Genomic DNA, 26,912 nt, shown 5'->3' with positions numbered 1-26,912 from the left:
AACTTACGGGAGATTTTGAGGGTGAAGTTGAAAGTAACTTCATCGTCATCCCCAATGTTCTCTAGCTGTTGCTGCTCCTCCAGCAGAGCCATGCCTATCAAGTGCAGCACCTGTAGCAACACACGCATACAGAATTGTGAACACTACTCAGTCATTAAAAAGTGATGCTCATGAACACAGCATAGCAAGTGGAATTTTGTTGAATTTACTACACTATCATGTCATTTTAACAAAACATCCAAACATTTACCCTCTGCAGCATGGACTCAGACCAGTGTCCTCCACTGGGCTCCATAGCCCACTGCAGCACAGCTCCCAGCATGCCAAGCAGCACGTCACACTGCAGAATGTTTCCCAAGCTGGCAAACAGTGGGCAGAATGGAGGCAGGGCTACGACACACACAGACACTCACACTTCAGCAATCTGCATTCAACTGACCAATCATTTTCAGATATGACTATAATCACTGAAGAAATAGCTTACCTGGGTCCTCTCCATTCTGTCTCTTAAGCTTTCGCTGAGCTTCCTCTGCCTGTATCCAAAATAAACTACATAAAAATTTAGAAAAACCATTAGTGCTCATGTGACTAAAGAGAATGACTAAATCTGCCAAAAGCAGCACATCACCTTAAGGACATCCCCAGCACTAACAGCCAAATCAAAATGCAAACGGATAAGTGCATATATTGAGCTTCCAAAGAGCATTTCCTCATTAGACCACTAGGCACTCAAACTGGTATTTTGTCATTTATGTGCTTTTCTTTATCAATCACACAATCTGACAGAGGCTCTGCACTTAAGAGAAGGAACTAAAGAATGAAGTAACACGTGAGTTGCAGACAGTTTTAGTTACTGCGTAGCAGGAGCTCGGGTACATGCTTTAAGTAGTGAATTATTATTTACAAAAACTGTTTTCAGCATTGTAATGCTGTTCTCTCCAGGGAAGGGGTCACAGGGTTAACTGATGTCTGCCCCAGAGACAATAACAGCACCGAGACTCTTCCCATAATGTCTAACCTGAAATCTTCCTGTAATGCTGCAGACCGAGGGGTCCTGGTCCATGCCACCATGGAGGACATTTTAAGCTCATTGTAAAACACTGATTTTGAGTTTCTTGAAGCATTTTGGTGTGCATTTGGAAGTATGCTTGGCTCTTTATCTTGTTGAAAGCCAAGTCTGAACCTCCTGGCAAAGGCAAGCTAAAAGGTTCTGGGCTAAAATGAAATTGCTCCACCTACCCCCTCTCTCTTACTTCATGTATATAGAGATCCCCAAACTATACACCGAAACCAGACCTCATTTCAGAACATCTCGAAGAAAAAACATTTTATGCCTACATATTTATTATATATCTATTTTGTAATTGCTTTTTTTATATTATGTGACTGTTGCCACTATTGTTTTTTATAATGCTCAAGTGTTTAAATAAAGGAGTTAAAAGTATTATTTATTTATACACACCATGGTATCGAGTATTTTTGCTGGTATCAGTACCGACTACTAGATTTTTGGTATCGTGACATCCCTAGATTGGACATTCTATGTTTGAGTTATAACAACTTCCTTTTTCATGGTGAAACTTCTAAATTTGTGAGAGCGCCACGCCCACGGCAAGCAGCAAAAATTCAAAAGCTTCGCAATTTAGCATCGTCAATGCCTGTAGATGAGACTGACCGAATGTGATGCCGAACTGATGAAAGCTCCAGGAGGAGTACGTTAAAGTACAAGGCCTGGAAATGGCAAAAAACGGAGGAAAAAATTAAGAGAAAAATCAAAATGCTGACTTCCTGCTGAGTTTAGTTTTGCCACACCTAAGTTAAATGACCAAATAAACGTAATTTTGCCATACTTTAACAAGTGTGTGAAATAATAGTTTGAGCATTCCAATGATGTCAAATGTGCATTTAAAACATAGGGGGCGCTATGGAGCCTATGAGGCACAACTATGATAAAATGCAACATCACATCAATTAATGTCGTAAGACAAATGCTTCTGCAAAGTTTCATGGATTTTCAGCCATGTTAAGTCTCTCAAAACACCATGGGAAACTTTTAAAATCCAACATTTCATCCAACATGACCAACTTCCTGTTGGGTGGAGTCAGATACAACCATGTGAACCTTGATGAACTTTGAGAGCAATGACTATGGTACATCATGTGCACATCGGAGCAACTTCACCCTGACCATCGCCTGCATTCGGGGGTGCTATGGAGCTCCTCGACCATGCCCTACGTAACTTAAATTTTCACCAGTGCTGGCGCGTTTGCCAAGTTTCGTGAGTTTTCAGGTACGTTTAGGCACTTAAAAACCACACGAATGCATGAAAAAATTAATAATAATTAAAAAAAGGAGCAGATCCAATAGGGCTTCGCAGCAGCAGTGCTCGGGCCCTAAAAAGCAGTATAAAGCACCAACAGAAGACACAGAAGCACAAAAGAGCAAAGGCGAGTAAGGATAATTACAGAAACGGTTACATTACAGAGATCTCCACAATGTGATCCATGACCACAGTAACATGACAAGAAGCTTCACCTCAGACCAGTCACCAATTGTTGTAGGAAGGTGAAAGTGGCTGCCTTAAAATATTTTTACCTCAAAGTGATTTGTAAACACACACACACACACACACACACACACACACACACACACAGTGGAAATGGTGCAGCAGAAGAAGTCATGCACCTATTTTTTTTTGGGGGGGGGGGGGGGGGGGGGGGGGGGGCTGATACTTTGTACCTGATGCATCATCTTTTATAATTGTGATTAATGGTCCATTAGAGAAGAAAAAAAAATCCATTCCATTCTTCGATTACTTATTTGGCATACAGTGAATATTCACACTTTAAGGCCATGTGGAACAATTTCCAAAATGCATTTAAATGGGGTAAATTGTGTACATTGAACCGAGAGTACTAGACATGTTTGCTAAAAGCAACACAAAGGCTTTATTCACACTGCAGGAATTTTATATTGTGTGTTTAGATTTTTTCTTTTAGACAGACTGTTCAACTGCAAATTTGTTCTGGTGAATGACAGGCACTCAAAATCTTTCTGCAGAACTCTGTTGAAGATTCTGTACATCAGAGATTCATCTGAACTTCAACAAAACATTTCACATGTATAGAGTTTTGTCTACGGCCATCAAGTAATCACATTATAAGATTATTAATTAATCACGACAGCTCTACTGTGCACGTCTATTACACAACTATCAGTGCTGTTCTGCTGGATCTCGGCTCATTTCTGGAGCAGAACAAACTAAAGTTCATTAGACTTACCTCTTGATCAATGCGGGTCATCACATGTTGGATTTCGGGTATTTCACTGCCTCTCGGTGTTGTACAACTGCAGGAGCCGTGGGAGGTGCTGATCAAGCCCTTCAAACAATGCCTTCTTTAAGTCAGGTGACACAAGCCTGCACAACTCAAACACAACCTGTTGAAGAGAACCAAATTTAAAATAGTTAAGAGACAAATCTCCACCATTCTGAAGGCATAAAGTACGTATTCATGTGTAAGCAAACATTTGTTTTATCTATGGAAAATAAATGAACATTAGAACAGATTTACTTGTCTCTGACTGAACAAAGCAGGCCATATTAAACTGGGTTAAATATACAAATCCACACAGTTCACCAGTCCAATAGAATCTGTACAACACATTAGCAATACTTCTGCTCTGTTTAGACCCAGAAAATATAAAATACTTCAGTATGAAATTTCTGTCGAGTGTAATCAGCACTGTGAACACGTGCTGATTACACGTGCAGGAAAAGCAACCCACACGCGCAACCCTGAATGAGAACGACTCAAACGATTCAAGAAGAGGATTCTGAATCGGTTCATTTAAAGAATCATTACCAAAGCGCTTATCCGATTTCAATGGTTTGATAACAACAGCCCGTCTTACAGAGTGCTGCAGGAATGAGTCGTGAAATCCAGAAACGATTCAGCGTATTAGCACTTCCGTCAATGGGGTTTTGGGTTAAATGCCGGAAATAAGGTCTGTGGTGAACACAAGCTCAAGATGTTTTTACGTTTATCTCGACACAGAGCCTAGTGAGAGACTTTTTATTATTTTAAGGGACATTTCCTGAAGAAAATGTGAGTGGTGCTTGCTGTGGCAAAATTTGGATCGGGTGCCAATACTTTTGAGAGCTGCCCGTGAAGGGCGCCAATACTTTTGAGAGCCGACACTAAGGGCACCAATAGTTTTGAGAGCCGGACGCGTAGGGCGCCAATACATTTGAGAGCCGGCCGCGTAGGGCGGCGATAGATTTGCGAGCCGGCCGCATAGGGCACCAATAGATTTGAGAGCCGGACGCGTAGGGCGCCAATAGATTTGAGAGGCGGACGCGCAGGGCGCCAATAGATTTGAGAGGCGGAGATCTAAAAATAGTAGTGCTACACAAGCTTGGTCGCAGTCGTGTTGATTAAGGAAAGCTACAAGGTTGCAGATGTGAGGTTCTGATCTTTACGGTACAGTGAGGATGAGCAGAACATCTACACAGCATGGAACTGTGAATAGACTCAGTGTCTGTGGACTCGTGTACACACAGTTTGGTGAGATTATGCTACAGGAACAGTCAAAATACACCATGGCCTTGAATGTTTTGGCCCCGTCGTAAACACTGAACAATCACAACTACTCTGTTGAGAGCGAGAAATGACCTCACAGAGTGGTGCGTGTTGACGTCCATTTTATATAGTTACTGTTTCTGATAGAAAATCGATCTCCCGCGCGCTCTCAATACTGCACTGTAACAGTGTGGGACAGAGACCCAAACAGCAAGGTGAAAATGATCTCTCTGCAAAACATGCGTAAAAGTCGTTTAAACAGATTACACAGGGTCTCTTTCTCCTGCAAGGGGTACGTCAACTTCCGACCAGAACTATATACCCACCCAGCTACCAACACACACACACACGCGTGCACACACACTAATTCAGCCACTTAAAAACATCAAGGACTTTTATAAACAATTAAAAATAGACTATAATATGAACATTTTAACAAATTAATAAATAGCGCAAAAAACACAGCAGTTAAAACACTGTAAATACCCTCCTTTATCAAAAGTCTGCTCTTGCGCCCACACTCTCGATCTGATGCCAGCTGGAGCCGCCTCTTCATGGACCCCTCGACCTCCATCTCTGCAGCTTTAGCCGTGAAGAGGTTTCTATGAACTGCAGCTTTGGAATAAAGCAACACATATCGTAAGGTCATTATGAATCTTAAGCATTAATTACACTTATACCACGGTCAGTGTGAATACTGGATTCTGATTGGCTGGAAGGTGTGCATTATACAGTGAGGGAAAAAAGTATTTGTTCCCCTGCTGATTTTGTACGTTTGCCCACTGACAAAGAAATGATCAGTCTATAATTTTAATGGTAGTTGTATTTGAACAGTGAGAGACAGAATAACAAAAAAAATCCAGAAAAACGCATGTCAAAAATTAAAAAATAAAAGACACCTGGGAGCCAGAAATCTTTCTGATTGAGAGGGGGTCAAATACTTTTACCTCATTAAAATGCAAATTAATTTATAACATTTTTGACGTGCGTTTTTCTGGATTTTTTTGTTGTTATTCTGTCTCTCACTGTTCAAATAAATCTACCATTAAAGTTATAGACGGATCATTTCTTTGTCAGTGGGCAAACGTACAAAATCAGCAGGGGATCAAATACTTTTTTCCCCTCACTGTAACTGTTTATTGCACAGGTAATTCCAGCCAGTTTGATCACCGTGATCATTCCTAAATCTTATCACACTACTTTATCTGTGTGTCTGATTTACTTCAGACAAAATTCCAGATCTAACCACCTAACTTATGGAAATTAAAGTTTATTTTAAACTACTTTTTTCTTTCCAGTTTCATTTTTATTGAACATTTCTCCTGAACACGTCTACATGTCAGCTGAACATCACCTTTTCTCTTCTCTTCTCTCCTCCCCTCCCTTTCCCAAGGAAAACAAATTGAGCGACACACAGCAGTAAACATTCACAGGTTTTTCTTCTTTTTTCACTAACAAAGGAAAACAAAATTAAAAATGCAGAAAACCCGCCCCCCGCCTCATCATGGATACCCAATAACTGTCGCTGGTTATAAAGATATTGTAAAATCCAACAACAGGCACAAAAATTTAAGTGGGAAGTGTCTAACTCCATAAAGTATACAATAAAGGGATGCCCTTTATAAAAAAACTTGTCCGTACAACCATTCATCCTATATGTTATTTTCTCGAGTTTCAGAAAAAACATCACGCCCTTTAGCCGCTGGGAGATAGATGGGTATTTAGCAGACTTCCACTGCAACAGTAGGGAACGTCTTGCTATGAGGGATGTGAAAGCAAAAACATCCTTTTGTATCAAGCTCAATGGAACTGAGGCATCAGGAATCCCAAATACAGCAATCAATGGACAAGGTTTTAAATCTACCCTGAGAATAGTGTACATGATGGTAAAAAACCAGTCCAAAAACCATGGAGATCAGGGCAGAAGAAAAACCTATGGCCAAGATGACAGGGAGAGCCATGGCATTTATCACACTTGTCCTCTACGTCCGGATACATCACAGAAAGTCTCGACTTGGACAGATGGACTCTGTGTAAAACTTTGAACTGGGTGAGTCCAAGACGAGCACAGGAAGTGGTAGACTGTACCCTCCCTATAGCACGTTCCCAACACCCCTCACTTATCTGTACTCCTAACTCCGTTTCCCACGCATTCCTAACTTTGTTACACGACTCACTACCTAACGCCAGAATGAAATCATAAATCCTAGAAATCATTCCTCTCTGATGTGGATTGTTTGAAAACAAGCTTTCCCAAGCCTGTTCAGGAGGCGCAGAGGGGAAATCAGGAAAACATCTAGAAACGAAATTCCGAATTTGAAAATACCGAAAAAAATGAGTCACAGGGAGGTCATAAGTGTATGCCAGATTGGCAAAGCTATCGAACACACCTTCGTGATATTTCTAACTTGATTCAAGATTTCTAACTTGTTCAATACCCTTGTCATCCCACACTGAGAATGTGGAGTCCAAACACGATGGAGGAAATAGATGGTTGTTGACTAAAGGACACAAAGAGGATGCACCTACAAATTTAAAGCGCCGTCTAAACTGATACCAAGTCATAAGTGTTGAGGACAACTAGATTATCAGTATATAGGGAGAGTTTTGTAGGTAAAGAGGAGTAAAGTAAAGCAGGTAAAGAGGATTCCCTACACGACAATAGTTCCAATTTAGACCAAGAAGATCCAGGAGATTTAACCCAGTAGCAGAGTTTATGGATGTGCGCAGCCCAGTAATAGAATTGAAAATTGGGTAATGCAAGTCCTCCACTAAGTCTACATTTCTGCAATAATTTACTAACCCTTGGTGGCTTCCCTCCCCAAATAAAAGTACTAATTATCTTATCCAATGAATCGAAGAATGATTCTGGCAGAGAAAGAGGCACTTGCTGGAACAAGAAAAGAAACTTCGGTAATATATTCATTTTGACGACATTGATCCTGACAATTAGAGAAAGGGGTAAGTTACCCAACTCTGAATGTTAGATTTAACCTTTGAGATAAGGGGAGTGAAGTTTGCTGATGAAAGATTAGATAGAGAACGTGTCACGTTGATACCTAGGTATTTAAACCCTTACTGACTAAATCGAAACGGTAAATCTGACTGTTGGAGAGAAAATGCTGCAGCATTGACAGGAAAACAGTCGCTTTTATCCAAGTTTAATTTATAACCAGAGACAACACCGAAGGATTCCAGAACAGCCAAGATAGCTGGCATAGAGGCAACAGGATCGGTTACATACAATAACAAATCATCAGCATATAGCGACAATTTGTATTCTACACCGTATAGAACTATTCCTTTAAACAAGGGAGAAGATCTTAATGCGATAGACAGAGGTACGATAGCGACAGCAAAAAGCAGAGGGGATAAAGGACAACCTTGACGAGATCGTTTGTCTGAACCCTGGCATTAGGGGTTGAGTAAAGGAGGCTAATCCAAGAAATAAACTCATCCCCAAATCCGAACTTCCTCAAGACTGCAAACAAATACTCCCACTCAACCCTATCAAATGCTTTTTTCAGCATCTAATGAAATCACAATCTCAGGAAGCACTGCCGAATGCTTTGAACAAATTATATTAAAGAGCGTACGGGTATTGAAAAACATCTGACGTCCCTTTATAAAACCCTTCTGCTCTTCACATATAATATAAGGGATAATGTCCTCTAAACGAGATGCCATTACTTTCACCAACACCTTTACATCTGCATTAAGCAGAGACAGCGGCCTATAAGAACCACAGGAGGTTGGATCCTTACCCTCCTTAAGAAGCAGAACTATCGTGGTTTGTGTCAGAGTCAGAGGCAAAGACACATTCCAAGGATTCGTTGAACACAGATAAAAGCAATGGAGCTAATTTTCCAATAAACATTTTAAAAAATTCAACTGGAAACCCGTCCGGGCCAGGAGCTTTGTTAGATTGCATAGTTTTAACTGAATTCAAATTTCTTGAAGAGAGTGGGGAGTCCAGTTGCATGGCAGTATTCGAATCACTAACAGGGTTACAAAGGTCTTGAAGAAATGCATTCACTTTAGTATCGTCTGCAGGAAATTCAGATTTATAAGGTGAAGAGTAAAACCATTTAAAAGTAGCATTAATTTCCATGGGCTCTGTAGTGACGATATTATGAGTGTTTTTAACACTAGGTATGAGACGGGAAGCGGCCTGTCGCCGTAGCTGACGTGCCAGTAAACGACTCGGCTCATCGCCATGTTCATAATATGAACCAGGAGTACGTAACAACAAGCGTTCCGCCTCTTTAGTCGAAATAAGATTGAATTCTGCCTGTAAGTCGATTCGCTGTTTAAGAAGTTCTGGAGAGGGGTTCAACGCACATCTTTGATCGAGACTACTGATCGCAGATGTAAGTTCATTAACCCTAGCAGTGCGCTTTTAATTACAGAGAGTGGAGTAAGAAATAATCTGCCCTCTGATATAGGATTTAAGTGTCTCCCATAACAATGAATAAGAGGTGGAGTCATTCTGACTGAAGAAAAGAAAGTCATCCATAGAAGTAGAAATGAACTCACAGAATTCACTGTCTGCTAAAAGAAGAGAATTAAATCTCCAAGGCGGTGGGCTACGTTTATAAATAGAAAGATGAATATCTAATTCATGATCGCATGGTCAGAAATTACAATACCCAAATAGTCAGAAGAAACTACACAAGAATCAAGAGTGCTGTCTATAAAAAATAATCAATCCTCGAATAGGATTTCAATAGGATAGCACCTGGGAGAAGAAAGAAAACTTTTTAAGAGCAGAGTTACGGGATCTCCAGGGATCAACGAGACCGTTCTGACCCATAAAATCGGAAAATGTTTTAGACATAGCAGATTGATTCAGAGTACGGGGATTAGACCGATCAAAGTTTTGGTGAATTACACAGTTTAAATCTCCACCGAAAATCTACAGGTGAGTATTTAAAAAGGGAGATTGCTCAACAATCTATTAGCAAATTCCACATCATCAAAGTTTGGAGCGTGTACATTTACCAACAACACCTGTCTTTGCATCAGAGTACCAGCAACTATAATATATCTACCGTTCACATCAGCAACAACGTTAGTGGAGGAAAACTGTGACCTTTTGTCAATTAAAATAGCGACCCCTCTTGCTTTCGAATTAAAGTTCGAGTGGAAGACTTGACTCACCCAAGGGCAGTGTAACCTTTGATGATCTTTAATACTTTAAGACGTAGGTGCGTCTCCTGTAAAAATACTATATTGAAGTTTAAATGTTTCAAATGTATAAAATCCTTAGATGTCTTGACAGGATTACCCATACCTCTGACGTTCCAACTAATAAATCTTAAAGGCGTGCCTGTCCCAGCTATGCTGGGATCCATATGACTACTAACCATTTAAATAAAGTAAACCAGAGAAATATAAATAGCCAATTAGAGCCGAAGTGGGACCTCCCAAAGTTTATTTTAAACTTCTAATCAAAGTTTGCACTTCTAAACCAATGACAGCTTTAACGTTATTAATTGTGGAAAGACCATGGTATAGGCGGGTAATCCATGGCTAGGTGTGCATTAAACGATTTGAACGAGTGGTTCTTTTCCTCCACATCATGCATTAAAATCGTTTAATGCACATCTAGCCGTGGATTACCCCTTACATATCATCTGAGAGAGACAGCTAATTCTGTATGTAAACAGATATACTTACCAATCACGACCTCTCCGAGTTGGAGAGCGGACAGTGAAGTCTTTCCATTGACTCCCCTCCAATTGAGATTCTTTGCCAGGGAGTTAGCAATCACCCTCTTCAATATGCGCCAGGTGCAGTCACGCACATACACCCCGTCAATAAGCGCCAACCAGTTTACCTGAAACCGATTTAAAAAATAATATACACTAGTATAAAAACAAATAATTAATAAGCATGTATTGCCTCATCAACTGTGTCAGTGCTTCTCACTACTCCTGCAGTTACCCTGCCCTGTGTGCTTTCCATCTCTACTAAAGAGTAGGTCATAACTGTTCCCTCATATCAAAGTGGTGTTCAGTGTTGTGCTTTGAGTACGAGTGTGTCACCTTGAGAAAACAGAAATGCTCTCAGTAGCTGTGTAATTGTGCAAGTAGTTGTTAACAAAAAGGAAAAAAACTCACCAGATTTTGCTTGTAATCTGGGCTCTGTTGTATCCTTTGCTCCAGACTACGCAGTCGAGGAAGGTCTTGCAGGGGCAGTAAATCTTCATCAATATCCAAAGGCTGCACCTGGACCTCCTGTTAGTGCGCGCACACACACACACACACACACACACACACACACACACACACAGCTTCTTTTTTATTTGTGCACTGAAAGTGAAAGAGGCGGAACAGACACCTCGGTGATATTGACGATAAAGACAGGGTTAGACGGAAGATTCTCCACCTCAACGGAGCTGCTCAGAACCCCGACAGGGCTCACTGACTGATTCTGAAAATCCACATTCACCCTGAGAGAGACACACACACACACACAGTGAGTGAGAGAGACACAGAGAGAGAGACCTGTAACAGAACAGCACTAATGTACAGAACATCATCTAAACATCACACTGTCTAGGGGATGTGGTCACATGACTACTCTCACTTAAAATGTAACCATGACTCATCTGATGATGCTCGCTGCAGAGTGTGTGTACCGTGTATATCTGAGGTGTGAGATACACTACCCCCCTGCCCAAGTCTCCACCTCTCCAGCGGGTTAAACGTTGAGATGGAGAGGAAGTCTCTGCTGCGTGAGGAGGAGAGACAGAGAGACCTCTGGGAGAACGCCAGAACCTCTCATTGACGAGCGGTAGAACTCTACATAGGCCCTGATACACACAGACCCACAATACATGTTTATAGAAAATCACAATTAAACACACACACACACACACACACACACACACACACACACACACACACACACACACACAGTGGTGTCACACACACCTGGAGCTGTCAAAGGAGATGGATTTGATTTAACCACAGTGTCTGAAGAGAGACTGGAGCTGTTTATAGTAGAGGAATGCAAATGGAGGGAGATTACACACCTGAGAGAGAGAGAGAGAGGGAGGGAGAGAGAGAAATATTAATAATAATAATAATAATAATAATAATAATAATCCCCTAGTTAAATGGAAGCTGACTGAATACCACTACGGTGGTCCTGGGGTCGTTTCCATAGAGTTCCTTGGAGGCGAGCTCCTCGTCCACAGTTCCCTGGAGGAAGCAGTTCGGATAAAATGTGCCTGCAATCGCCACCTGAACAACGGAAACATCACTGATACTTAATAATAATTATTATTTATTTTCTGCAGGAGTAAGTTACACTTCTTGGACTTTGTCGTCATGGTGACAATTTTAAACTCTGCATTTGCAATTTTACTTTGGATGCTTGTGCTTCTAAGGCTGCGAATTATGACTAATATTTATATTTACTGTACATCAGGGGTGCCCACATTTTTTTGACTTGCGAGCTACTTTTAACATGACCAGTCAAAGAGATCTACCTACACTAAAAATGCTAAACATATTTATTTATATACTGCGTATACTTATATATATATATATATATATATATACACACACATACATACAATATATGTTCATGTACCTTGCATAACTGCATGAACCCTTATGGCACGATACAATTCAGTACATTTTTGGTCATTACCTTACTCTGATGACTTGCACTGAATAGAATCAGTCAGGGTTGCATAGTCCGGACAGTAGCTGCTGGTAGCCAGCCTCAAGCAGGCCTCCAAATGATGATCAGTCATTGTGGAACGGTATTTGGACTTAATGATCTTCATGAGGGAAAAGGCTGACTCACATAAATAAGTAGAGCCAAATAATGCAGTCAAGGAGGTGGCACATTTCCTCATGTTTGGGTACTTTTCCCCTGTGAGTAAGTCCAGAACTGTCCATGAGCCCTGGACTTCAGCTGAATGTCAGTCTGTAGTTTCAAAAAATCTCATCCTCCACTTCAGACGAGTTCAGGTGAAACAGCGCTGCAATTTTCGATGCGAGTGAATCAACCTCAACATTGTCCCTAAACGGGTAGCACATGAATGTGGCGAATGCCTCCAATAAAGCAAAGTCTTGAAAGCGTCTGTCAAACTCTGACCGACAGCCGTCAATCTGCTCCGTGTAGCGTGCAATGTTAAACTGCGCACAAGCAGCAATTCCGCTGCGTCTCCAGATCTGACGGGAGGTTTTGAAAGTTCCTAAAAACATGGCGCTGCAGCTTTGAGAACAGAAGTTGCATTTTCCGTTTAAAGGCATTAACTGCCTTTAATTTTTGTCTTTTCCTTGCAGCTCCAAATTAAGTTGGTCAGATCGGTTAAAAATGCTCGGTTAAAAAAAGTCCAGCAACCACTGATCATCATTGACCTGGGTGTATTCTGTATGTTTAACAGCAAAAAGAAACTCGCTTATCTCCGGACAGAGCTCTCGAAATCTCTGCAGGAATTTACACCTACTAAGCCGTCTCACGTCAGTGTGTAGCAGGAGCTGATTGGTCGTAGTCTGCCTTCTCCAGATGCGCACGGAACAGCCGTCTTTGAAGTGAACTAGCACGTATAGAACAGGCGATCTTTGTTTCAACATCCATGATCTCTTTCACGTTTAGCATTCTTGTGCATAAGGCTTGTTGGTGTATTATGCAGTTGTTGGCTCAAATTTAGCCTATTACTCAAAAACATTTAAAACTCAACTTAAAAGCCAATAAATACTCACATCTACCTCTGAGACCAGTTGGAGATGGAAAAAATACACCAGCCGTGAGTGAGAAGAAGCAAGGGTCCAGCTTTATTGTTCCAGCTTTATTGCACGAGATCCACACCGATGAGAATTCTCAGAAGTGATCCCCCTACCCTGAGCTTAAGCTCCAGTATTTATACTGTATTTACACACTAGATAACCCATATGTTTCCAGAAAAGGCCTATTTCACTTACACATAGAATCAGAACCCAGGCATTTCTAATAACCCAGAAAATAAAAACCCAGCGTTTTGAATTACATAGAGAATCAGAAACCAGGATTCTCATTTACCTAGGTGGTCAGAAACCAGGATTCTCATTCACCTTAGGTGGTCAGAAACCAGGATTCTCAATTACCTAGGTAAATAAAATGACGTAGACAAGACGACTAAACAACCGGGAGGGACCTTGGTCTTATCGTTATCTCGGGGGGGGGGGGGGGGGGCTTTTTTTGACTACTACTGCTCTTAAAGATCTTTAAAGTGTAATTCCAATCTGTCAATGTCCGCCTAATCCCGCTTCTATGTGTCTAGGTGCCCGTTTTTTTCTTCTTCTCCCTTTTGCTGGATGCTATGTCTCCCTTATGTTTATTTTATGACATTTTTTATCCACAACACAGTGGTAGTTAAAGAAGTCAGGGAAAGCATCGTCTTCCCTGCACTTGGCAATGAATCCATTTGCACTGCTCAACCATTGACTGATATCAATTTGCACACTGGAGCTGGGTTTTGTCAATGAAGTCTTTAAAAGACTGAAAAATGTCCTCTCCCCACGATTTCGCTTGCTAGCCTTTAGCACTGGCGCGCTTGATCGCACACGTGTGGTGAGAGAAAAGACGAGATCTCAGACTGGCTGCCCTGTACGTCAACTAACTACGTCAACTAGCGATCTACCTGCACTTCCTTTGCGATCGACCAGTCGATCGCGATCGACATATTGGGCACCCCTGCTGTATATATTTTGACCTGAAGAAAAAAGCCTCTTTATACACATATGCTGTTAAACTACACCTGCTCTACTCGTGTGTGTGTGCGCGTGTGTTACCTGCACTATGAATTTCTGTGCGTGCGTGCTGGTGTAGTCAGAGGGAGAAGTTTCGCTGATGTGCATGTTGAATTGTGACACTCGATTCTTTAGATCCTCAAACAACTCGGCCACCTCTAACACACACACACCAGAAATGATAGTTAGGGATCTGTGTCGAGAAGTGTGTGTATAGATGTGTGCGAGTGAGTGAGTGAGTGAGAGTCATAACCTCTCGTATCCGTTTGATCTGAATGCAGTTCTCTTTGCCCTACTCCAGCTCATCCTAAAAACACGCACACACACACATCAGTACCACTTTATTTATTTCTATAATCCAACACGTTATAATTCAACATAACTGTCACAATCTCCTGCCTCCCATACGCCGTGTACCAGTTTAATCTATTTCCTTATTTGGTCAGTGCTTTCTGTTCTTATTTCGATGTCCTCTCTCTGACTGGTTCCTATTTCTTAAATTGTGCACTCTATCTGTACACTACACACTTGACCATCGAACATCTGGATATTTGAAGAGCACACACACACACACACACACACACACACACACACACACACACACACACACACACACACACACACACACAACCTGCGTGAAGTTGGACCCCCCACCAACACAAAACATCGGCAGAATAGTTTGTGCCGTAAAAATTTTCGTTTGTGCTGCTTCAGTTCTGGAGATATTAAAAGAATATTTATAGATCATTCTGGGGTCACTCGAACCCCCCACATGCTCCAAATTCACCCCAAATGGTCTCAATAATAATAATAATAATAATAATAATAATAATAATAATTCAAAAGAAGAGAACTATAGCGCCTTAACCCACACTGCGCATGCGCGAAGCCGGATGACTCAGCCATTAAACTAGTAAAAGAGCTCTAATTAGCCAGTGAAGCTAAATGTCGTTCTGCCACGTCCACTTATAAAAGTAAATCATGCAGTATTCTCAGACGGGGCAGTTATTGACAGAGTGAATTCATCGTTTTAAATAGAATCAAAAATAACATCGACCTATTTGCTAATCACATTTCGAATAGCTTGCTCATTAATTACACTGCGCATGCGTGGACTGGACTGCCTCCTCAAAAGCTAGCACCGCTAGTATATTTGTATAATATTAACATTAATACTGAACCAGAGTGAATAAAAAAAGTTTTAAAATGTTATTTCTCACTTCTCCTCCTCTTGTTCTTCTTCTCCGTGCGGGTGTGAGTTATCTTTGGTCGGTTCCTCGGTGATTCGGTCATTAGTGAACCGAGCTCCGAGAGTGAATCAGTGCGCCGTCACCGCCTGCTTCATACTGATACACCTGAAACACAGGTGTTAACACCGTTAACTACACACATACACACAATACAGCAAAAAACAGAACGGGTTCGGTTACACAGAACCGAATAAACTCACTTTAGTTTGGGTCCAAACGGGCCAGAACTAACACTAGCACCGCTTTCTGCTCCTACCTTCGACTTCTCGCGCTCGTGGTGACGTCACCAACGTAACGGACGTTGACGTAAATTTGAATCTTTGAGGAGAAAATAAAATAAAATAAACCCAAATATTATTTCATAAAAAGCTTCATTATTCTCTTCTTCTTAAACACGATAGAGGATAAGATATACAAATACATAAAAAAAAACAGCTTTATCATTATTTTAAATCAAATCCACTTTAAAAGTGCTCCTAATTACATTTTAATTAAAAATATACTTCATCTTACTCTTGTTTAATTTAATTTTTTTAATTAATATTTAATTCATCGATGATTGTAGACGTGTTGAGGTTTCACGTTCTTTGTGCTTTATTATCATAAATATACACTTTGTTTAAACTTTTGAGTTTGGACACAAAATGTAAACATTCCTCATGAATCCAGAACATTCATTTGTTTATTATTTAGAAAGTAATAATTAAACAGCTGAATAAAATGATCAGATTAATCACTTGCAACATTTAGGATATGAATTTCTTGTATTGAGAGAGGTTTTTAATTATACACAGATATAAATAGATGTTGTTTATTTGTAGTTTTCATATTTGACTCAGTACATTACACAACATTTATTTAATCAACTATTTATCAAGTTTTTAAAAAAAATATTTAACTGAATGATTCTGTAAAAGATCAATAAAAATCTTCAAATAATCTATCAACACCATCAATACATCTAATCAGTAAATAAAAATCTACATTTATCCAGCTGATCTATTGACTGGTTTATTGAAAGTTTTACAGCTCCAGCAGGTAAAGAAGCTGTGGCTTTAATCTGATCTTCTGATTTCTAATGATAATTAAATGACAAAATGCAGAATTAAAGAATATCTTTATTTAAATTCAAAATCACGAATCATTTAAAAATATGGACTACAAGTCATTTCTACAAGTGTTCATACAGACAGAAAGACCAGAGATGAAACAGATTTAACAGATACAGGACAATTAGGACAAGGAAAGTGAGAGAACTAGAATGATCATTTATTTATTTATTTATTTATTTTTAAATTACAACTGTGTTCAATATCACAGCAAAAAGACAGTAGAGGAAACAAAGGGAAAAAATATTTCACATTTCCTGTTTAAATTCAACAGTAAAATCTCATGAACTGAAGACATCGTGACTTTTTGAAACCGGTCGTTACATTTTTGAGTCAAACGGAGCAGGTAGTGATGAAGAAGCTGCCTCGAAAGATCATTTCTGTTCCTCGAAGAGTAAAAAAAAAAAAAACATTAAATCCTAAATGCATGAAAAATAAACTATGTACATTTTATGTCTAATTACAGTGAACCCTACGGAGAGTGAAGCTCACAGAGGCGAAGTGTTCACGCTACAGCAAATTTCACCGGTTGACGCTAAACTCGCTCACTTAGAAGGTGCGTTTCTCTGTCCCGGGATATTCCTAGCACTGTGTGAAAGCTCCTGAGATGTCCAGCATGGAGACGTGTGTGTATGTTGATGTGTACACAGTACCAATGGTCAGGATGTACTGTTGTGTCCGAGTTTCTCGTTCTCCTGAAAAACACACGTGCGCGCGCACACACACACACACACACACACACACACACACACACACACACACAATGGAATTGTAAAGCAAAACATTGGAATATATATCTTAATCACATCTCATAGTCCTTTTATAGAGTCTGAATCAGTTTGACTGATTCATTTCGAGTTTATTCAGAGTCGAATCACTTTCTAGTGAGAATCAAATACTCATCTCAGTCTAGTTCGTTTGGAAGTGTGCGACTCTCACTAGAAAATTATTCGACTCCGAATCATCTCGAAACGAATCAAAACCGATTCAGACTGGACAAATGGACTAATAGAAGAGAAAGAGCAACAGGAAAGAGGACAGCCTTCCTGCTGAAAGCAAACCGGATCAGAACCTTACATTAGATTGTTTTCTATATTTTTATTTTACATCAGTTGTGTTGTTTTTCTTCTTTCTGCACTCGATTGAGGAAACACAGCAATGATAAATAAATAAATAAATTTATCTGTCCAGCTTCCTCCGCTTCGTCCCCCAGAATGACGTGTGGGTGACGGATTGACGGATTTAAAAAAAGATGTCTGGGCAAACTGTGACCTCCTCGAGTTAAAAGTGAGCATCCAAGGAAATTTACTGTGTTAACTGCACTACATTCTGCAGTCACACAGGACCAGAAAAAATATGTCCATCTACTGTACATGTTAACACACAAAAAAAGCTTTTGAGTATTAGTTACCCTGTCTTACTGTACAAGGCACCTGCAAATAATAAAGCAAGTAATTAAAAGTTCATCTATCATTTCACTTCCACTAATCAGTCTTTTGACCAGACTAAAAATAAAAAGACTAAAAAAAAACTGAGACTTAGCAAGAAGAACTAAAGATCTGTGGATGATGATGTCTCAGTTCCACCGCAGCTTCAACAGCCCTGGATCTTCTCCTTTAAAGCTTGGAGAAGGGCACGTCTTTCGGACTCTTCTTTTCCAGGGCTGCCTGCGCTGACTTCATAAGATCCTGTGTCTGCAACATGTTCATGTTCCAAGTAGCCTGGAGACACAGAGGAGAAATCTCAGATTTGACCGCACTACTTTGTGTTTGTGGCCATACTGTGTGTGCATGGGTCTACCTTGAGGCTAAAAATGCTATTCATGTCTTAAGCAGGTTCTTACCATGTAGTCTAGGCTCTCAGTCACACTGTGGTCTCAGGAGTAGGGGAGGTTGACTTTGGTTCCCTGGACAGCGACGCGACTCCGGCCTGCAATCTCACCTGCTATTTCCAGAGCTCCAGCAATCATTGACTATCAGGGAACACACGACTGCAGAGATGAAGAACAGAACACACACTTGCCTTCATTTATACTAAATAATAAAGGTACATGAAAAAAATACACGGTACAACCCAAAGTCACATTCTTCTGTTATCATTCCATATCTTCCATGTGTCAGTCCAGAATTTCACCATTTTGTGATCACAGAAATTAACGCAAAATCAAGAAACTCCACAATATTCAGAGGAGCTTCCACTTTTTCAAAGTCACTGCAGATTTGGGCCAAAACATGTCATGACACGTCATCACCACAACAGGCCTTCAGCACAGGTTACTCTATTTCCTGAACAAGTGCGGACCCGGATACAAGTTACGTTCACATTCATGGGACAATTCACATTCACAGTTCCATTGTAACTGAACTCGGACCACCTTCTACAGGTAGTCTCGGGTTCGGTACCGCAGTGCACTTCCCAGTCCACATTACGACGGTCACATTACCAACTTTTCATGCAAACTGCTCTGTGTTGGACTAAACATCCAGTGGGAAAGCCCACTAGAAGAGCTACACTGCAGAATTTTTCTGTCTAAAAATGAACAAATTTCAGGTTTTGTAGCTCTTCTTTGATAAATGACAAGATGGTAATATCATAAAATAGTTCATCATAAAACTCCGTATTAAAACCAGACATCTGATGCTCACTGTGGTTTATTTAATCTTCAACAAACTGCAAATGTAAATAATTGTTCAGAGTGTGCCCCCTTGTGGTCAACTCTTTCATAGGGTCTTGTACGAGTCAGAACAATCAGCCCATTCTTATCTTCTCATCACTTACTATCTCTATATATGATCATATGGACAAAAATAGCTTGTTTACCGATCTTGGTGTAAACATGTAAGCAAGCAATGTATGGCAAGTTAATGTTCCTCATACCTTCACCTGAAACCAGGCATGCTGTGTGCACAGACGAATATCACAGGCTGTGATTAGATCCACTCCTGCGAAAGAATTAATCAGATCCACAAAAAAAAAACTTAGTAATTCAGTCTCCTGCAGCTAAAAGCCCCAGTAAAAGATAACTCTCTGATGGTTAAAGCTTTGCAGGAAAAGTGACAGCAAACAATATGGATGGAACTTCCCAGAGTTGTGGTGAGTGTATGAGATGATGGTACTTAACACTCCCAACAGACCTGCTTCCACACAAACGCCATGCACTGCCACCACCACGGGCTTTGGGCACTGCAGACACATCAAACACAAAGTTCAGTTTATATACCACAATGTATTACTCTAATAGGTTATTGATTGTACAAATACTACATGCATGTAGAACCCCTACATGCTTTGTGTTTAATTTATGTAAGGAATAAACATACGGTTATAGGAAAACAGTCAACGATCCAATGAAGTGGAGTGACCGTTATCACCCTAAGGTAGAACTGCACATTCTGAAGTGTTTTATTCCCCTTATACCACAGCAAGTTGTCAACAAGTGCATTTCTTTATTAATTAAAGAAGATCATGTCATACACATTAATCTATTTTAAAGGCTGATCGACAGTGGATCTTACAGATGCCGATAACCAAGTCGGGTAGCACCTACTAATAACCGATTACTACTGAATGAACATATAACACTCAGTGGAAAAATTAAGTTCGCTTTATTACAAAAATAAACAGTACTGACCGTACCATGAAAATGTACTGCACTTTTTCTAATGAAATATATATATATATATATATATATATATATATATATATATATATATATTTCATTTATATATATATATATATATATATATATATATATATATATATATATATATATATATAGCATCAGACTTTTAATCTGAGGGTCCAGGGTTCAAGTCCCTGTTTGGGTGTTGTAGTACCCTCCAGATCCTCTGAGAGGTCCAGTGAAAACATCTAAGGTGTCGTTTTCAAGCATGTTTTGTTCAGCAAGCAAAATGGGCAAATTTAGGAAACATTCAGCAGGTTGTCAAATTAATAATGGTTACTAGGTGAGAGTGTTGCTACCTAAGCTTTCTTACCTTTTAGCATGAAGTTGACAAAGACATGGGTGGTCATCATAGAGATTGGAGTCCATATAACAGCATCCTTATTAGACTGCGCAGAAAATCATGGGTCTGTGTGAAAAAGAGCACATTGAATGACCCCGTCATGATTTGAACCTTCTGATCTGGAGTCAGACGCACTACCGTTGCGCCACGAGGTCCCAGCGCAAAGCCTGTAGCGCACCATGGTGCAACGCATACTTGTTCATCAGTGTGGCGCTCAAGACGCATTGGAACTCGGAGACAGGTGGTGGGCTGTGACTGTTGCGACTAGTGTCTGACATCTGGGCAAGAGCTCTTTCAGAGGACAAGGCACGAGCCCTTTAAAGGCATAACCTGGCTGGTTTCCCTTCCCTGGACATTAAGGGAGATTTTCAAGATCAAATGGTAGATCTCACCCCAGTGCGTGAGAGTGAAGCGTGGACAACTTATACCTGAAGCGCAACTCAGGGACTCAACTGCCTATGCGATAGAACCATGGTTCAGCCTTCTTTTGGGTAACTTCACACATTTACCATTTGTACGAGGCCTTTGTGTCATTATACGTGTCAGACGATGGGCAATCAGTGGCAAAGGTGGCGTAAAGCTGCTTTTTGCGAGGCATACAGAGCCAAGATTACACGTCAGTTTGTGGTGTGGAATTAACGTGTTTGTTAGAAATTTTGGTCTCCTTGTGCAGAAAAGCCAAGTTTAATTAAAAATGCTGATGCTATTCTACTTGTTCTCATACCATGACACGAAGGCATTCCTTGAACCAAGACAAGCCTTCAGAGTGAGCCTTACGAATAAGAGTTATGCTGGTAACGATTTCCAAGCGACATGCTGGTCAAAAGTGTGCTAGTTGTAAACAAAAATACGAACAAGGTCGTTAAACAGAAAGCACTGGGGTTAAGTTGATCTCAACTTAGAAACTGGCCAACATAATAGATAGGACCAAAGTTCAACATTCTCTTGGTTAACGTCACCATTTTACAGGTTTCACAAGAACCTTGTCTCTTTGTATGTCTCAGACTGCAGGCAGTCAGTGGGTAAAGAAGTATGAAGGACAGAGCCGTGGTTGAACCCTGTTGGTTTGTATCCTTGAATAGTGGTGCTGAGCTGTGTTAATAGTTTGTAGAAAGCCATGAGAACCAGATGGGATGGGCCCTTTCCAAGCCAGGGGCTGAGCACCATTTATGTCTGTGAGAATCGTTGAACTAGAGCGTCCACAGGCCTGACCTACAAGCTTGAGGGTAAAGTGCGCTCTCTCTCTTCGAGTCCAGATAGCTCAGTCGGTAGAGCATCAGACTTTTAATCTGAGGGTCCAGGGTTCAAGTCCCTGTTTGGGTGTTGTAGTACCCCCCAGATCCGCTGAGAGGACCAATGAAACCATCTAAGGTGCCATTTTCCAGCATGTTTTGTTCAGCAAGCAAAATGGGCAAACTAAGGAAACATTCAGCAGGTTGTCAAGTTACTAATGGTTACTAGGTGAGAGTGTTGCTACCTAAGCTTTGTTACCTTTCAGCATGAAGTTGACAAAGACATGGGTGGTCATCATAGAGATTGGAGTCCATATAACAGCATCCTTATTAGACTACGCAGAAAATCATGGGTCTGTGTGAAAAAGAGCACATTGAATGACTCCGACGCGATTTGAACACGCAACCTTCTGATCTGGAGTCAGATGCGCCACCGTTGCGATTTATCTATCTATCTATCTATCTATTTATTTATTTATCTATTTATTTATTTATAAATAAATACAAACACACACACACTATGAATAAATATTAAAGTAAATAAAAAGATGTACAGTATTTCACAATAAAGTGAGTACACCCCTCACATTTTTGTAAATATTTGATGATATCTTTTCATGTGACACACTGAAGAAATGACACTGTGCTACAATGTAAAGTAGTGAGTGTACAGCTTGTGTAACAGTGTAAATTTGCTGTCCCCTCAAAATAACTCAACACACAGCCATTAATGTCTAAACCGCTGGCAACAAAAGTGAGTACACCCCCAAGTAAAAATGTCCAAATCGGGTCCAATTAGCCATTTTCCCTCCCCGGTGTCATGTGACTTGTTAGTGTTACAAGGTCTCAGGTGTGAATGGGGAGCAGGTGTGTAAAATTTGGTGTCATCACTCTCACACTCCCTCATACTGGTCACTGGAAGTTCGACATGGCACCTCAAGGCAAAGAACTCTCTGAGGATGTGAAAAAAAAGAATTCTTGCTCTACATAAAAATGGCCTAGGCTTTAAGAAGATTACCAAGACCCTGACACTGAGCTGCAGAACGGTGGCCAAGACCATACAGCGGTTTAACAGGACAGGTTCCACTCAGAACAGGCCTCGCCATGGTCGACCAAAGAAGAAGTTGAGTGCACGTGCTCAGCGTCATATCCAGAGGTTGTCTTTGGGAAATAGTGCTGCCAGCATTGCTGCAAAGGTTGAAGGGGTGGGGGGTCAGCCTGGGCTTTGGACACTGCAGACACAAACACAAAATCAAGTTTATATACGACAATGTATTACTCGAATAGGTTATTGATTGTGCAAATACTATATGCATGTAGAACCCCTACATGCTTTGCGTTTAATATGTATTATGTAAGGAATAAACATGCGGTTAAACGAGCTTCATTTTGGTAAAATTCAAACATTCAACATTCAAAGATGGGGGGGGGTGGCTACAGAAATCATTTGTTGCCTCAGCTGGTAAATACAGTAGCAAATGTACCAGGTCATAAATTGGCTAACGTATTGGAGAGACAATCCAAAGTGTTCAAAGAAGAGTTGGGTCCACTACTGGAGAGAGAACTCCAGAGGCTGGTGGAAGACAAGATCATTGAACCAATGCAGTTTGCAGAGTGGGCAGCTCCCATTGTTCCAGTCAGAAAACTGATGGTTCTACCCCAATTTGTAGGGATTATAAATTCGCAGTAAATCCAGCTCTAGTGTGGAGCAGTATCCAATTCCCAAGGTAGAAGATTTATTTGCTCAGTCGGCAGGAGGAAAGAATTTCCCAACTGGACATGACCCATGCGCATCAGAAGATAATACTGTACAAAAATTCCAATAAGTATGTTACAATCAACATGCACAAGGGATTATGTACTTACAACAGGCCACCATTTGGAGTTGCTTCAAGTCCAGCGATCTTCCAGCACACAATAGAAGGGATTCTGCAAGACATCACACGCGTCACAGTTTATCTGGATTGCATTCTAGTCTCAGGGGCTAATGAACTTCTGCAGAACTTGGATGAGGTACTAAGTAGGATAGAAAAGAGTGGACTGAGGCAAAGAAGGAGCAAGTGCGAGTCCTTGGGAGAAGTAGAGATATTTTTAGGTCACAAAATTAATGCCATAGGATTACAGTCGAAAGACAGGTCCTATATTATGTTCGAGGCAGCTGGCATTGTAGCCGTGAAATCAGCTAACATTATGCTCCATGTAATGTTTGCGATATCCAGTTATTTGTTAAACGCTAACGCATTGCAATGTTATAAACTACCTCCTAATGGACCACCATGCATCTCCATTCAGCCCGTGTCCTGTCAGCTAAATGTGGCCTAATGTCACTAATAATTATTCACATGTTCATGCTTTTAATAAATCTTTTTATCCTGACACCGTATCAGTGAATTTAAACTAATGCCTGCATTCAGAGTATAAGGGGTGTGTGTGCGTTTAGGAGTGCACCTTAGCACTTATTAGTCATGGTCAGACAGTGTTTGAACGAACTCTCACTCTCACTCTCTCTCTCACTCTCTCTCTCTCACTCTCTCTCTCTCTCTCTCACTCTCTCTCTCACTCTCTCTGCCAGAGGAGGATGCCCTCCAGGAGTTTTTAATTTTATAGTGTTTTTTTTTGATTCTCTGGGTTTTTAAAAAAAAATAAAAATCACACCATGGTACTGAGCATGTTTACTTTTGGTGGTATCGTTACCAACGACTAGATTTTTGGTATCATGACATCCCTAATATGTAAGGAAATAGGATGAACTCTGCATACAGGGAAGCTTAGTTTTATGGGGGACTCGCGTAGTGGTTCCACCTCCGCGGCGTGCGGCTCTTCTAAGACATCTACACGAAACCCATCCGGGAATTACCAGGATGAAAGGCCTGGTGCGTAGCTATATGTGGTTGCCACACTTGGATGCAGAGGTGGAAGCATTGGTCAAATCGTGTGCAGTCTGCCAGGAAAACAGAAACGCTCCGGCAAACGCGCCACTGCATGCGTGAGAGATACCAGAGCAACCATGGAGAAGGATTCACATTGATTACGGTGCACCGTGGATGAGTAGAATGTTCTTGATCGTGGTAGAAGCATTCTCAAAATGGATAGAGGCTTATCTGTTAATCAAGTCTACATCCACAGTTACCATTCAGTGCTTAAGACAAACCTTTAGCCAACACAGGATACCAGAAGTAGTGATGTCAGACCATAGCAGTTTTTTTGTTTTTTTTACCAGTGCTGAATTCCAAGAGTTTATGGAAAGAAACGGAATTAAACACAAGCACAGCACCCTACCATGCATCTTCCAGTGGTCTGGCTGAAAGGGCGGTTCAAACATTCAAAACCCTGAGGAAAGAGAGTGCTGGAGAGTCCATTGAAAAAGCTAGGCAAAGTGCTGTTCAGTTACCGAACGACGCCACAGTCGACCACTGGCAAATCAGCCGCTAATCAGCTGTGTGGAAGGAAACTGGTCTACACAGGGTCTCATTGAGATACAAATAATTGAGAAAAATGGTACCATGACCAACATGCAAAGGAAAGATATCTCGTGGTGGGTGACCCAGTGTATACTAGGAACTTCAGCTCTGGACCTACTTTTATTCCAGGAACAGTTCAGAAGAAGACTGGTCCTGTATGGTGCACAGTAGCATTGGGAAGTGGGCAAGTAGTGCACTGACATATTGATCAGGTGAGAGATGGGCACAATGCAACATCCGTAGCACCAGAGTTGTAAGACACTTCACGGCCAGATGTTGCCATTCCAGCGCATTCTACAAAAGACTCAGGTTCTTCATTCTCTGAGGAAAGTCACAAACAAAAACTGGGAGGAACTTCTGAAGTGGCTGCATCAGAAACTTTCCTTGGGATGGAAAACCCCGAGTTCAGAAGGTCTACACGTACTAAATCTCCAAGCTATCTGAAAGATTATAATTAGTGTAGTGGCGAGTTCCCCAAACGCAGGGCAAGAATGAACCCAGGAACTGAACTGAATCTCAAGAGAAAGTGGGGCATGCAATAAGACAATGGCCCAAAACAAATAATGGTTAAAGAACAATAAAGTTATTGGTTTGAATGGCCAAAACTGATGTCCAAGCCCATGTGCAGGACTAATCAACAGTTACTGGAAATGATTAGTTGCAGTTATTGCTGCACAAGGGGGTCAGATCAGATACCGAAGGCAAAAGGTTCACATACTTTTGCCACTCCCAGATATGTAATATTGGATTATTTTCTGCAATAAATAAATGACCAAGTATAACATGTGTCACGTTTGTTTAAATGGGTTCTCTTTGTGTAGTTTTAGGACTTGTCTGTAAATCTTGTTATTTATGTAGAAATATAGAAAACTCTAAAGGGTTCACAAACTTTCAAGCACCACTGTAGCTGTGATGTGCAGCAAAAGGTTGTTGAGCTTCACAAAATGGGAAGTGTCTATAAGAAAGTAGCACAAGCATCGAAAACGCTCATTTCCACCATCAGGACAATAATTAAGAAGTTCCAGTCAACTGGAAATGTTATGAATTAACCTGGAATTGGACGCGTGTCTATATCGTCTCAACACACTGAAGAGGACGGTTTGAGTGGACAAAACATCTCCAAGGATCACAGCTGGAGAATTGCAGGAGTTAGTTGTGTCTTGGGGTCAGAAAGTCTCCAAAACTACAATATGAAGTCACCTACATCACCACAAGTTGTTGGAAGGGTTTCAAGAAAAAAAGCCTCTACTCTCATCCAAAAACACACTCGGGTGTCTTCAGTTTGCCGACACTACTGGAACTTCAAATGGGATCGGGTTCTATGGTCAGATGAAACCAAAATAGAGCTTTTTGGTAATAAACACCAGAGGTGGTTTTGAAGCACACAGATAGGTAGCCATATGGAAAAGTACCTCATGCCCACGGTTAAATATGGTGGTGGATCTTTAATGTTTTGGGAATGTTTTTCTGCCAGAGGACCTGGACATATTGTTAGGATACAT

The 26,912-nt window shown here is 40.8% G+C and overlaps 1 long non-coding RNA gene across 6 annotated transcripts; it reads right to left on the bottom strand.

Moving 5' to 3' along the window:
• Nucleotides 1-311: 311 nt before the first annotated feature.
• LOC128634193 (uncharacterized) lies at nt 312-15,877 on the bottom strand. Of its 6 annotated transcripts, XR_008397474.1 has the most exons (12): nt 15,840-15,876; nt 15,554-15,688; nt 14,587-14,640; nt 14,376-14,491; nt 11,724-11,831; nt 11,520-11,620; nt 11,225-11,398; nt 10,704-11,035; nt 10,261-10,420; nt 3,283-5,196; nt 485-549; nt 312-390 (listed from the first exon to the last, which is right to left on the bottom strand). It is a non-coding gene; the product is annotated as an uncharacterized LOC128634193 (long non-coding RNA). The 6 variants fall into 6 exon arrangements; XR_008397473.1 differs by having other exon boundaries at nt 10,704-11,398; nt 11,717-11,831; nt 15,840-15,877; XR_008397471.1 differs by having other exon boundaries at nt 10,704-11,398.
• Nucleotides 15,878-26,912: the final 11,035 nt, after the last annotated feature.

The sequence above is a fragment of the Ictalurus punctatus genome, chromosome 12 (assembly GCF_001660625.3).
Source record: "Ictalurus punctatus breed USDA103 chromosome 12, Coco_2.0, whole genome shotgun sequence".
Lineage (NCBI taxonomy): Eukaryota > Metazoa > Chordata > Actinopteri > Siluriformes > Ictaluridae > Ictalurus > Ictalurus punctatus.
The sequence above is the reverse complement of the archived record's forward strand: the minus strand, read 5'-3'. Positions and strand labels throughout refer to the sequence as shown.